This window comes from Rattus norvegicus, chromosome X, assembly GCF_036323735.1.
Source record: "Rattus norvegicus strain BN/NHsdMcwi chromosome X, GRCr8, whole genome shotgun sequence".
Classification (NCBI taxonomy): domain Eukaryota; kingdom Metazoa; phylum Chordata; class Mammalia; order Rodentia; family Muridae; genus Rattus; species Rattus norvegicus.
The window spans coordinates 93,964,182-93,977,692 of NC_086039.1; the positions used below are offsets into that span (position 1 = coordinate 93,964,182).

General features: G+C 44.3%; 1 long non-coding RNA gene across 1 annotated transcript; it reads left to right on the forward strand.

Annotated features, from left to right (window-relative positions):
* Nucleotides 1-6,924: 6,924 nt before the first annotated feature.
* LOC134484044 (uncharacterized) lies at nucleotides 6,925-13,168 on the forward strand. The gene is made up of 2 exons (XR_010061354.1): nucleotides 6,925-9,816; nucleotides 12,146-13,168. It is a non-coding gene; the product is annotated as an uncharacterized LOC134484044 (long non-coding RNA).
* The last annotated feature ends 343 nt before the right edge of the window (nucleotides 13,169-13,511 follow it).

Sequence of the window (13,511 nt, forward strand, 5' to 3'; positions counted from 1 at the left end):
GTTGCCTTGTCTAATTGAGTGAAAAAGAATGTGCCTAGTACCCAGAAGTGCTCCCCTTTCTCAGAGAAGATGTCAGGGGAGAGCTATAAAGTGGAACTAGGAGGATGGGGGCTATGATTGGGATGTAAAGTGAATAAAAGGTAAATTAATGGATAAAATAGACATGACAAAATATTTAAGGAGATACGGCCATTAACTATGTCTCTCATAAGGATGTGTGTGAATATGGAGACCTGTAACCTCTCTCTAAGAACTATTTACAAATTATAACCTCCAAACCAATTTTTTTTCTGATCTCTAAAATCGATTTAGGATTTCTGGTTTAGGATATGTGTGAAAAGCGAGACAGATAAACCTGAATCTGAGATAATATTTTCAACCCTAGCATCTTGAACATTTGTCTAAATTGTTCATTTAATGTCAAACTTTGTGTGCTTATATGCCAAGTAGATTCCATATCAAGAATATACCTCCATTTTATCAACAAGCTAGTTAATATTTCACTGGGAAAAATCAATAGGGAAGCATGAAGAATAACTTCCATTGTACACCTCCTTCTTAAATAGAGCTCAGATCAGGCATTTTAAATTACTCAAGCAAAATTGTGAGCCTTCTCCCTTAAAGTGAATATATTACCTAGAAATATACAAAGTGGGTTTAAAATCAATTATGTGGTAGATTTGCATTCTCAATAAACTTTGAATTTGCTAATTTCCAGAAAGCTATTATCACTATCTAAGCAGGTCAGACTATAATAATATCTTGATGATTGGTGCCAGCCTGATTTGAGCTTGAATGGTCAATGATCTTAGCAAAGTGTTTTTTAATTAATTCATGACATTGTATTATCATTTACACAAATGTCAATTGATAGTGCTCTTATGTAAATCAGACTAAGATAGAAAAATAACAGTATTAGTTAACTACCAACCCTTAAGATTATTTATCAGGGTTACCAAGTTGGGCTATTTCAAGGACAAAATAACAATGACAGTTGCATGCATGGCCATAATTGACACAGTTTAAGCTACTTAAGGTAAATGTGTGGGTCAAAGCACAATTCTTAAGGTCATTCCTTCAAGAAGGAGTAGGACAAAAGCAAGAGCTATCTGTGCAGAAAATAAATATTATCAATCACAAACTTTAGTCAAATCAGGATGGTTCTATGCAATCACAAATACACAAGAGTAACTGTGTGTGTGAGTGTGTTTGTGTGTGTGTGTGTGTGTGTGTGTGTGTGTCTGTGTGTGTGTGAAAATTATGATGTAGGGACCTGAACCATTAAATCTTTTTTCCTGATCAATCTCTTGATCAAATTCATTAGATTGGGCAGCAATAATATTATTTTCACTAAGAACAGATCCAATACTAAATTGCTTATACTTGTCGAGAGAACTTTATTGTGTAGACATATCCATACAATCTCATTTTTGACACTAAGATAGAAGCTCATAGACTTTATAGAATCCCAGGAGGCTAAGACCTACAATGATGGCAAAATTCAAAAATGCTATTGTGCCTGACAAAATACTGCTTATCTGTCAAAGGTTCTAGAGGCAATTATGGGATATGAGACCACTAAAGCCATTTACACCCATGATACTATGATTCACAAAATATATCCCCTTCAGAAAATGGCAATGACCCAAAGAGCCTGCATGAACATTAATAGTGTTAACAGTTGACTTGTATCTAATTTATTTTTCTGAGTGTGCAGAATGTATCTCAATGTTGAACAGAAGTCAGAGCACTTTTGGGTCAGAATATTGACCATAAGTACCTAAAATATGTGGCTGCCAAGCTGAATCACATCTACAGCGTTTTTTAATAAAATGCTATGCAAAGTGGACCTGAATGTTTTCTTTCCCAGGATACTACTGCTAGAACTTTCAACTCCCCTCCTTAGCACTATAATATACCTCTGATGGAACTGAAGTGGCCACTTCAAACTTATCTACAGGGTTATAGCTATGATGTAGGCATCATAGAGACAAAATGCCTGCACTGACCTTCTTTAATTTACTTTCCCTGTCATATTCTAGGGTTTGGACCTCTGACCATCAAAATAGCTTTAATCATTTGGTGATATGTAAGCAAATAAAACATGTCAGATAAAAAGAATATTTTGTGCCTTATCTCAAGGACATACTTAGCTATAAACCTCCAAGTTTTCAACTATTATATGAATAAGAGATAATTATATCATAAAATTGTGTATATTCCCTGACCATGTAGGGAAAAGTTTGTGGTCACTACAATATCCAAGTTGGTATTTTCTGTCCATGTACAGTCTCACCCCCTTGCTACTGCCCAGGAATGCCTCATTAACTTTGTTGTTTGGTATAAGGTTGTAAGGCAAAATTACTTTAAATTAATCAGTTAGAACTTCTGTGTATGTTTAGTGTGCATATCTCATAACTTAAACCTCACCTTAAGCCTACATTTGAAAAACTTTGGTTGGGGATTTAGCTCAATGTTAGAGCACTTGCCTAGCAAGTGCAAAGCCCTGGGTTCGGTCCTCAGTTCCAAAAAAAAAAAAAAAAAAAAAAAAAACAAACAAACAAACAAAAAAAAAAAAAACAAAAAACAAAAAAAAAACCTTACCTTTCAATGTTCAGAAAGGTGTAAGAGACCAAGAAAGTCTCAGAACCCACAGTCCCAATATTTGCAGTTATAGTCCATCACTAATGTGCTATAAATCTCAGGAAATAGTCATCAGATTGAAAAATTAGGGGTAGAATGCTTCTCACAAATTAAACTTTTTGCTCCACAAAATCTCAGTAAGATATATATAGCAATAATAGTTGTTATTCCATGTTGCTCCCTTATACACCATAACACCACAGATTCATTTGCTTTCTTTCACTAATTAAGTAAACTTGTACAGTTCTAAAACCCTGTGTCTTGCTAAGGTAGCTGTATAAGCTTTTCAACTACCTGTTGTAGATACTCAGGACAGTTTACTATAGCTATGCCAGTGTCACTTCTTGGTTCCAGCTTATGCAGGCATAGCATCAGCTTTGCCAACAATATTTTGGGCTTAATGTGAGGAACTGGAGCTATCTAAATAGGATCCTTGGCGGTAATGATGCCTGATTCATTCTTTGATCTGCCCTGTGCTGCTATGCATTTGTCTGACGGCTTCCAACTTCAAAAGTCATGTCTACAGTGAGGACATTGAGCAATCCTATTGAGCAATAGGACTGATATTACAGAATCACATGAGGTATTCCATTTCTTTTAAAAGTTTTGAACATCATATAAAAGATTAATCTAAAATGAAATATATGAACATGCCAATTGGCATATTTTTTGGAGGTGGTTAAATACACTTTTCCTACTCTTTTTCAGGCAGTGCTAAAAGCTCACAACTTAGCAATAACATGCTATAGAGTGTTAAACATACAGCAACTAGGAAATGTAATACCAAAAACACACACACACACACACACACACACACACACACAAAGCCACATAAACAACACGGCCATTTGAATTTGTAATCTACTGTCCTCGTGGTCAGTCTCAAGGTACTGGTACTGAATACAATAAGCGTTATTAGATGGATGGATGTTTAGAGTATGATGTGTGGAGATTTGAATAACATTTGAAGACGAATAAGCCCTTTGTTATATTTCTGGTTTCTGATTATGCCATCTCTGTTTTGTTTTGCATCTATATTTCTAAACTTTAAATAATGCAAAAAAGAGTCTTTTTTTCTTCACTTATAGCCATGTAGAAAAATGAAAGAGTGTAAACTTCAAATTGTAATAGAAAACTAGATTTCCATCTTCATTTGTTCATGTAGGTTTGAGGATGCATAACATTGCTCCACTATTCTTAAAAGGGAGAAGAAAGAGTCATAATCATCAAAACTAACTACTGACTTAATTTTAAGACAACACGTTACAGGACAGCATAGGGAAAACTTGAACATCTATTAATATGAGCTCATGTTTACTCCATTTCCAGAAATCTTTGGCATGTTCTAATTTGAGAACTTTTGAAGTTCCAGTGGATATTGTGGCAGCAGGTGTGCATTCTTAATCATTTTTGAAAACTGGAAGAGGCTACTCTTGTTTTCAACACTGTCCACTGAAGGCATAATGCTTATATACACCCTAGCGTGGTGCATCCACACCTGATTGGTCGCTTACCCATGATCTCACTAGGCACGCCCCGGAGTGGGCAAAGACCTGCACGAAGGCACTCTTGCACATGCACACACAGTTAACTTCCTGAAAGGAAGTCGGCTGGCGCGGCGGAGGCCAGCGCCATCTTGTAATGGCAGAGGCTATCCTGGCCTTCCACGTGGGGCGCAGTGGAAGCCAGCGCCATCTTGTGGTGGCAGCGGCCCTCTACATGGAGTGCTCCAAGTATTGGGGTCAGATAACGGGCCCGCTTTCGTCTCCCAGGTAAGTCAGTTGGTGGCCAAGTTATTGGGGATTGATTGGAAGTTACATTGTGCTTATAGACCCCAAAGTTCAGGACAGGTAGAGCGCATGAATAGAACAATTAAGGAGACTTTATCTAAATTAACGCTTGCAACTGGCTCAAAGGATTGGGTGTCCCTACTTCCCCTAGTCCTATACCGGGCCCGGAATACACCGGGCTCCCATGGCCTGACTCCCTTTGAAATAGTATACGGGACCCCACCCCCATTTATCAATTTCTTTGATTGAAATATCGCTGAATTCGCTAATAGCCCTTCCTTGGCAGCACATCTTGGGGCCCTACAAATCGTGCAGAGAGACATCTGGAAACCTCTAGCCGTGGCCTACCAAGACAGGCTTGAACAACCGACGGTGCCACACCCGTTCCAGATCAGAGACACCGTGTGGGTGCGCAGACATCAGACCAAGAATCTCGAGCCTCGGTGGAAAGGACCCTATACAGTGCTCCTGACTACCCTGACAGCCTTGATGGTAGACGGAATTGTGGCTTGGATCCACGCATCTCACACCAAGGCAGCCCGACCTGAGGAAACGGCAGATCACAACATCGCGCCCCAGACATGGAAGGCTCAACGCACTCAAAACCCTCTAAAGCTAAGATTTTCACGTTGTTGCTCTTAACTGTCTTATGGACTAGGGGTGGGGTGAGTCTGGAGGCTAGCCCCCACCAGGTATATAATATGTCCTGGATAATAACTAATTTAGAGACGGGCTGGTCTCAAGTCCTAGCTAATGGTAAGCATGCTGAAGGAACCTGGTGGCCCCCTTTGACTTTCAACCTTTGTCAACTGGCTAAGGACTCCTGGGAGCATACTGAGCAGATTCCCCACAACTCATACCCACCCTGCAGACACTCTGATTTTTATACTTGTCCTGGAGGTAAGAGGACACGGGAGTGTGGAGGTCCTGAGACCTTCTACTGTGCTAAGTGGGGGTGTGAGACTTACACTTGAGGATGGTGGGGGACCAAGAAGGGGGACTTAGTGGCCTTCTCCACTGAGACTCCAGGCGAATCTCAAATTACAATAGGATTCACGGATCAAGGTAAAAACACAGACTGGAAGGTGGGGCATAGGTGGGGGATACGGTTGTATACCCCTGGCCAAACTAACCCAGGACTCCTGTTCTCCCTCCAACTGGTGAGAGAACAGGTCAGACAAGAGATTGGTCCAAACCCAGTCCTTATGGATCAAAAGCCCCCTTCCCGACCAGCACCGGCACTGCCCCTGGTCAAACCCCCACTGTGGCTAAACACCACTCAGAACTCCGGGGATATCTTGACAACTCCCTCCCCAACTAGGGACCCTTCCACACTGTCCCTTCGGCTGCTAGGAACGGGAGACCAGCTAATCAACTTAGTGACCGGGGCATACTTGGCACTCAATTATTCAGAACCTAACAAGACCTAAGAATGCTGGCTGTGCCTGGTCTCTAGCCCGCCCTATTATGAGGGTGTGGCAGTCATGGGGAATTATACTAATCAGACCATGGCCCCGGCCAGCTGCACAACCCTCCCTAGCCATAGGCTGACGTTGCCAGAAGTCTCAGGACAGGGACTCTGTATAGGGACCATACCCCCCACTCACCAGGTCCTCTGCGCTATCACCAAGAGGATCCCCACTGGAAGCTACTACCTAGCAGCTCCTACAGGCACCTATTGGGCCTGTAACACTGGATAGACACCTTGTATCTCCGCCGCAATCCTCCGCAGATCCTCCGACTACTGTATACTGGTAGAAATTTGGCCTAAGGTCACCTACCATGGGCCCGAGTACATATACTCACATTTTGAGGGGCTGACTCATTCAGGCGAGAACCCATCACCATGACCCTAGCTCTACTCTTAAAAAGAATCACCTTAGGAGGAATGGCTGCAGGTATAGGGACGGGGACCACCGCCCTCATCGAGACGGGTCACTTTCGTCAGCTAAAAGCGGCCATGAATGCAGATCTAAAAGCTATCGAGGAATCCGTGAGTGCATTAGAAAAGTCCATAACGTCTTTGTCTGAAGTAGTCTTACAAAATAGGAGAGGGCTAGACATGCTGTTCCTTCATGAAGGAGGGCTATGTGCTGCTCTAAAAGAAGAATGTTGTTTCTATGCAGACCATACAGGATAGGTGAGAGATAACATAGCTAAGCTCCAAGAACGCTTTGCCCAGTGACAGAAGATGTTTGATTCCCAACAAGGCTGGTTCAAGGGGTGGTTTAACCAATCCCCTTGGTTTGCTACCCTGGTGTCCACCTTGATGGGACCCTTAATCATCCTCCTCCTAATCCTCCTCTTTGGCCCCGGCATTCTAAACAGATTGATGCAGTTCATAAAGAACAGACTCTCAGGCATTCAGACGCTTGTTCTCACGCAACAATACCAGAGGGTAAGACAACAGGAAGAGATTCCTTAGAATTCGATTTGAGTAAAGGATTTTACTCAAGGGTAAAAGAAAATGGGGGAAAATAAAAGACCCACCCCATGAGTCTTAACTCAGAGCTGCAACTGAAGGATTAAAAATTAATAATAAGCCGCCTAGCTACCCAAAAAGAAGAGGTAGGGTCTGTGAGAACATGAACTTTTCACCCCTCCCTTGCTGTACAATGGTTCCCGGAACATTCTTGCATGAAAAGTTTCCTGGAACAGCCACAATGACCCATAGCCTCCGGCCACAATGGTCCAATGGCCCTGAAAATGTCACTACCCCTAATCACAATGTCACAAAGTCCTGGGTGTGTTGCCTAGTGTTACACATGACTAGCATATGACCTAAATGTATGGGCAGTTTGTGGTTTTGGAATTCCCCTCCTCCCTCCCTCTTGATCCCCCTGGTTTGTGGTTTTTTCCTTTATAAGCTCTGTGAAAATTCAGGTCGGGGTCGAACTCCTCTACTCCCTGTGTGGTGTATGAGTCTCGACCCCAGCATGCTGGCCTGAGCTCTCGTTTCATCTCGCCTACAATAAATCTTCCTCGTGTGATTGCAGCAGGTCGGTGTCTGTGTCCTACTGGGTGCGCGTCTTTCCCGAGACTTGAGTGGGGGGCTCCCTTCGGGGGTCTTTCATTTGGGGGCTCGTCCGGGATCTGCGCGACCACCCAGGGGTCCTAGACCCACTTGGAGGTAAGATTCTCTGTTTTATCTCAGCGCTGTGTCTGGGTCTGTGTCTATGTTCTGTCTGGGAATCTGGTGCGATCGCTGTTTCGGTTTTGCGGACGCTCAGTGAGACCGCGCTCCAGGAAGGAGAGCGGGGTGGATAGGGATAGACGTGTCCAGGTACCCACCGTCCGTTCGCCCTGGGAGACGTCCCAGGAGGACAAGGGGGGACCAGGGACGCCTGGTGAACCCCATCTGATAGGTCCAGAGGAGACTTTACTCCTTGACGACCGGTTTGTTAGGCAAGGTCTGCGACCTGCCGATCAGTTTCAGTGCCTCTGGTCGACACGAAGTCGACGTCGGTTTTGTTTTCTTTTTTCTCTTTTGTTTGTGCTCGTGTGTGTGAGTGTGTGTGAATTAAGTCCTGTAGTCTGTGTTTTTCGGTACCGGTTTAAGGTCTTAGTGCACTGTCTGGGCAGATGAAGGATTCCTGCCCTGTGCACGAGAGTCTTAGTGCACTGTCTGGGCAGAAGAAGGTTTCCTGCCCTGTGCACGGGTGGAAGAAGGTTCCCCACCCCGAAATGGCGCCTGTGAGTAGATGAAGGATTCCTACTCCGAATAGTCTTTTTCTTTCTTTTTTTCCTTTTTAGAAAGCGCACCGGGGGACGCCCCAATCGCGCAGGCTCTGGGACTCGTGAGAGACGTTCCACGAGTCAGCCTTTGTTGGGTCCTGGCTCTGGGACGCGTGAGAAACGTTCCTCGAGCCGAATTTTGTCGGGAGGACCCGGCAACGGACAGTCAAAAAGATCTGACTGTGACTTTGGAGGTCGAGTTCGGCTGCCTATTTAAGTATAGGCACGGACAAGTGTGCTTAGATGTGTTAGTGTCTGTTGTCTGTATTCTGTTTCTGTGTTTGGTATCCCGGAAGCAGCTAAGGTTAAGCTGCAGTTTGGGCCAGGTACTGAAGGTACCAGGCATCTGTGGAAATTGGTTATAGGATGCTTTGTCTTGGTCTTGTTTGTCTGGATTGTTTTCTGTGGTATTGTCCAGTGTTTTTTTTGACTTTTGTTTCGTGTTTGAATTTGGACTGACGACCGTGTTTAAAATCTTGGACTGACGACTGTGTTTGAAATCATGAAACTGTTTGCTTTGTTCGTCGAAGAGTTTTACTTGGTCCCCTTAACGCTTAGTGAGTAAGAAACTTAATTTTGTAGACCCCGCTCTAGTGGCAGTGTGTTGGTTGATAGCCAAAGTTAATTTTTAAAACATAGTGTTTTGGGGGTTGGGGATTTAGCTCAGTGGTAGAGCTCTTGCCTAGCAAGCGCAAGGCCCTGGGTTCGGTCCCCAGCTCTGAAAAAAGGAAAGAAAAACAAAACAAAAACATAGTGTTTTATCTGTGCTTATGCTCGCAGCCAGCTGTGATGAACTGGGAAAGATTTAAATTTTGCTTGGGAGCAAAGAATCTTAAAGGCAGAGTTTCAGCCGGTATGACACGTAGTGCATAACTGCCTAAAAGATCAAAAATGCTGTTAACAGGCTAAAAAAAAAAAAAAAAAAAAAAAGGGACAGGCTGTGTTAGAAATGCTACAGGAAGAATAATCTAAAAAGGCTGAGAGCTAGGTGGGGCTATAAGGAAAACAAGAATAGGAAAGGAATTTCTGACATTTGCTCACAGTAGGAGAGCACTCATTTAGAGAAGTTCTTTAAGGAAGCCTGCCTTATCTGCTGTCTTTATTCCAAGGGAGGAGTCAGTCTCCAGCACTAAATTACTTGGCGGTAGCCAACGTCAGGATTAATGTTTTCTTTTCCTTGGCCCCTTTAAACCCAGTGAGACAGTTTGGTAAAGGGCTACTACTGAGGTCCTGATAGCCCCAGGTGAACTGGTTACAATTCTTTTATCAGCCCCCTGGCATCTAGCACCCAGGTTCTAACCATCTCTCCATCCTTTTGTTATTAGTTGTTACTAGAAGCCTAGTGTCATTTGGAGGCTGGTTCTCTTGAGAGGCAAAGCCATGGAGCTGACACTGACAATGGCCTTTTTGTTCCAAGAAAGGCCTCCTGGTTTAGCTGTGTGACTAAATGCTGTTTGCCCTCTTCGGTAGACTCTATTCTCAAGATTCTCTTGTTTTCTCACCATCCCATTTGATATGCTTGTTAGTAACTGTTACAGGTCTTCTTTACCACCGATGAAAGACGGAATCCTACTGGAGACCAGAAAAAAATGTTCCAGACACGGATAGAAGGCCCTCACTTCTGCCTGCTCTCTTCAGACGCCTGAAGGTAGGGAGTGCCAGGTCTGCCGCCAGGCTCCAAGGGTCGGTCTCCTAGGGGCTGGAAAATGCCCCACCAATCTGGCTAAGATAAGGAAAAGATATGAAGAGAAAGTTACAGAAACTTGAAGGGTTAAGCTAAGTCGCTGAGAGAGTTATTGTAAGTTGATGCATGGTTCAGGGTCTGTGCAGAAAAGTGGACAGCACCTAATAGCTGTAGAAGAAGATGCAGAGAGGCTGAAAAGAAAAAAAAGAAAGAAAGAAAGAAAGAGGTAAAGAGTGCAGGAAGCTAGGGAAGAAAAGAGACTAAAAGAAGAGGAAGCTAGAGAGCTAAAGAGAGATAAAAGACAAGAGAGGAACATATACTGGCCACAGTAGTTAGGGAACCTAGGAAGACAGTACCTGGCAACAGAAGAGAATTCCTGGCTAAAGATCAGTGTGCCTAATGCAAAGAAAAAAAAAAAGACACTGGGTCAGGGACTGCCCCAGAAAGAACAAGAGGGGACACTGGAGAGCCTCTTGGTCCTAGAGTGCTGGCTATGTACAGAGATAGAAGGGAAGTGTGGATGCAGGGACCCAATGCTCTGTGCTCCTATGCCCCCCTCCAGTGGGCCAATATCCAAAGACCTTGGGTACAGGGGCCTACTGGCAACAAACAATACTTATGGACTGCCCGAAGAACAGTGGACCTTGGCGTGGGCCGGGTAACCCACTAGTTCATAGTCATCCCTGACTGCCCCTATCCCTTGCTCATGAGAAAATTGCTCTCCAAAATGGCTTGCGTGGGCTGAAATGGCTGGGTGAGGCCATGTGTATGCATATCTACAGACTGTGTATGCGGAGCTTAAGACCTGTCTCAGTGCACCAGTACCTGATGCTGGGAGACGAATGGCTTAGCGCTGTTCTACTTGGAACATATCACTCCTGCCAGCCGGGCACTAACAATTATCACCCAATCCAGGACTTAAACTGTGATAGAGTGGCTGATGTTCTGCCTTTGAATAGAGTGTCCCAAAAGATGGGACCACTGGTCAGCTGCCATGGACTAGATTCTCCACCGGTTGGGGACAATCTGGTCACCTTGCTGCCCAATCCGGACCTGGAGCCACCACAGCACGAGTGTCAAGTACTGGCAGAAGCCCATGGGTGGAGGAAAGACCTCTGCGACTGGCTGATTGACCCCTGCTGAAAGCCGAGGACCTTGTCCACAGACGGGAACAGTTCTCTTCATGAATGAAGGTCAGAGACAAGTGGGTGCTGCCATGGTGGACAACACAATGTCATCTGGGATGACTGAACCTCTACCCCCCCCAGTACATCAGCACTGCAGATGCCTTTACCATCTCTTGGATGCCCTGGTGAAGCCAACAACTGTGAGTACTATTCATTGCTCAGGATATCAGGAGGGAAGAGATTCAGTGACATGGGGCAATAACGAAGCAGATAAAGTGGCTCGAAAAATGGTTATGCAGGAGCCCATCCTGGTTGCAGGCCTGCAAGAGACAGCCACTGGGAACTGGGATCGGACTAAGGGATGGCCTCACTTAGAAAAGGCCCAAATTGCTTAAAAGATAAAGGACAATGGCACATTGAGGGGAAAGCTATACTTCCCAGAGAACAAAGAAAAGACTCACTTTGCCAAATACAGAAATGGACTCAATTAGGAGATAAAAAGTTTGTACAAGTAGTTAAGTGTATGTAATAGACTTTAAGATTTTAGCCAGAGAGACAGTAGAAAGTATAAGGTATGTCAATAAGTGAATGCTTAGCAAGCAAACAGGGCAAAGAGACCTAGAGAGTTTGGTGAAAAGTCGAAGTGAACTTCACTGAGATAAAACCAGAAAAATATAATCACAAGTATCTCCTAGTGCTTGTAGATACTTTTTCAGGAATAGATAGAAGCTTTCCTCACCAAACAAGAGACGGCCTCTGCAATCATCAAGAAGATACTGGAAGAAATCTTCCTCCAATTTGGAATGCCCAAGGTAATCTGGTCAGACAACTGGCCCTACTTTCGTTGCCAAGGTAAGCCAGGGTGTGGCCAAGTATTTAGAGGTCAATTGGAAATTACATTGTATTTACAGACCTCAAAGTTCAGGACAGGTAGGGTAAATAAATAGAACTCTAAAAGAGACCCTGACCAAATTAACCATGGAGACTGGCACAGACTGGGTGACACTCCTTCCCTCTTGCTCTCTTCAGAGCAAGAAATACCCCTTCCAGATTCAGCCTTACCCCCTTTGAGATCTTATATGGGGCCTCAGCCCCCCTGACTGTATTAGATGATGTTACTGAACCAACATGTCATAGTGCCATAGTAATAATGATTTGTGTGCCAGGCTAAAAGACCTACAGGTGATACAGAAAGAAATCTGCTCACAGCTGACAGCAGCCTATGCCCCGGAGACCCCTGAGACATCCCATCAGTTCCAGGTTGCAGCTACACTGAGTCCAGACACTCGAGCCTCGCTGGAAAGGACCGTACCTGGTGCTGCTGACCACCCTGACAGCTGTCAATTCTCAGCCCTCACCAGCCGTGTACTAGCTGTTGGGGCTGAGAGCTGGGACCTAGAGGGAAATTCAGTCATGTTTGTCCTGGGTTCTATCAAGATAGGTGTGGGATAGGCTTGATTTCCATTACAAATGATGTAACATTGCATATGTTAGTACTCTTAACACTTCTTGGGACTGTGCCTCAGGGATCACAGTCCGTATAAGCTTAGAAGTTCTAAAAGCTAGTCATGACCTTGGTGGATAGGCTTGGATAGTGTCCAGGTTAGAATCCTCATGTTAAGACTACAATACCAAGCTGTTATGCTAGATGAAGCTGAGTTCTCCATGAAGTTCTAGGATTAGAACTATTAACAAAAAAAAGAAGTGGGGAATGAAGGATTAAAAATTAATAATAAGCCGCCTAGCTACCCAAAAAGAAGAGGTAGGGTCTGTGAGAACATGAACTTTTCACCCCTCCCTTGCTGTACAATGGTTCCCGGAACATTCTTGCATGAAAAGTTTCCTGGAACAGCCACAATGACCCATAGCCTCCGGCCACAATGGTCCAATGGCCCTGAAAATGTCACTACCCCTAATCACAATGTCACAAAGTCCTGGGTGTGTTGCCTAGTGTTACACATGACTAGCATATGACCTAAATGTATGGGCAGTTTGTGGTTTTGGAATTCCCCTCCTCCCTCCCTCTTGATCCCCCTGGTTTGTGGTTTTTTCCTTTATAAGCTCTGTGAAAATTCAGGTCGGGGTCGAACTCCTCTACTCCCTGTGTGGTGTATGAGTCTCGACCCCAGCATGCTGGCCTGAGCTCTCGTTTCATCTCGCCTACAATAAATCTTCCTCGTGTGATTGCAGCAGGTCGGTGTCTGTGTCCTACTGGGTGCGCGTCTTTCCCGAGACTTGAGTGGGGGGCTCCCTTCGGGGGTCTTTCACAACAGGCTTGAACGACCCCAGGCACGCCCAGATACCTAGGGCCGAGTCACCTTTAAAACTAACAAACCATAAAAGGAAAGGAATACAGAACAGACTAGGAGTACCGGATCTGGCAGGAAGGGATAAGCCCCTAGCCCCCGTCATTCAGGACATCCCAGCCCGCACGTACTGTTTTACCATGTTACAACCTCATTCGAATATGATTCAAACCTGCCAATGTGTGTAGCTATACCTTATTACCTCATCATGTGAAATAACCAATCA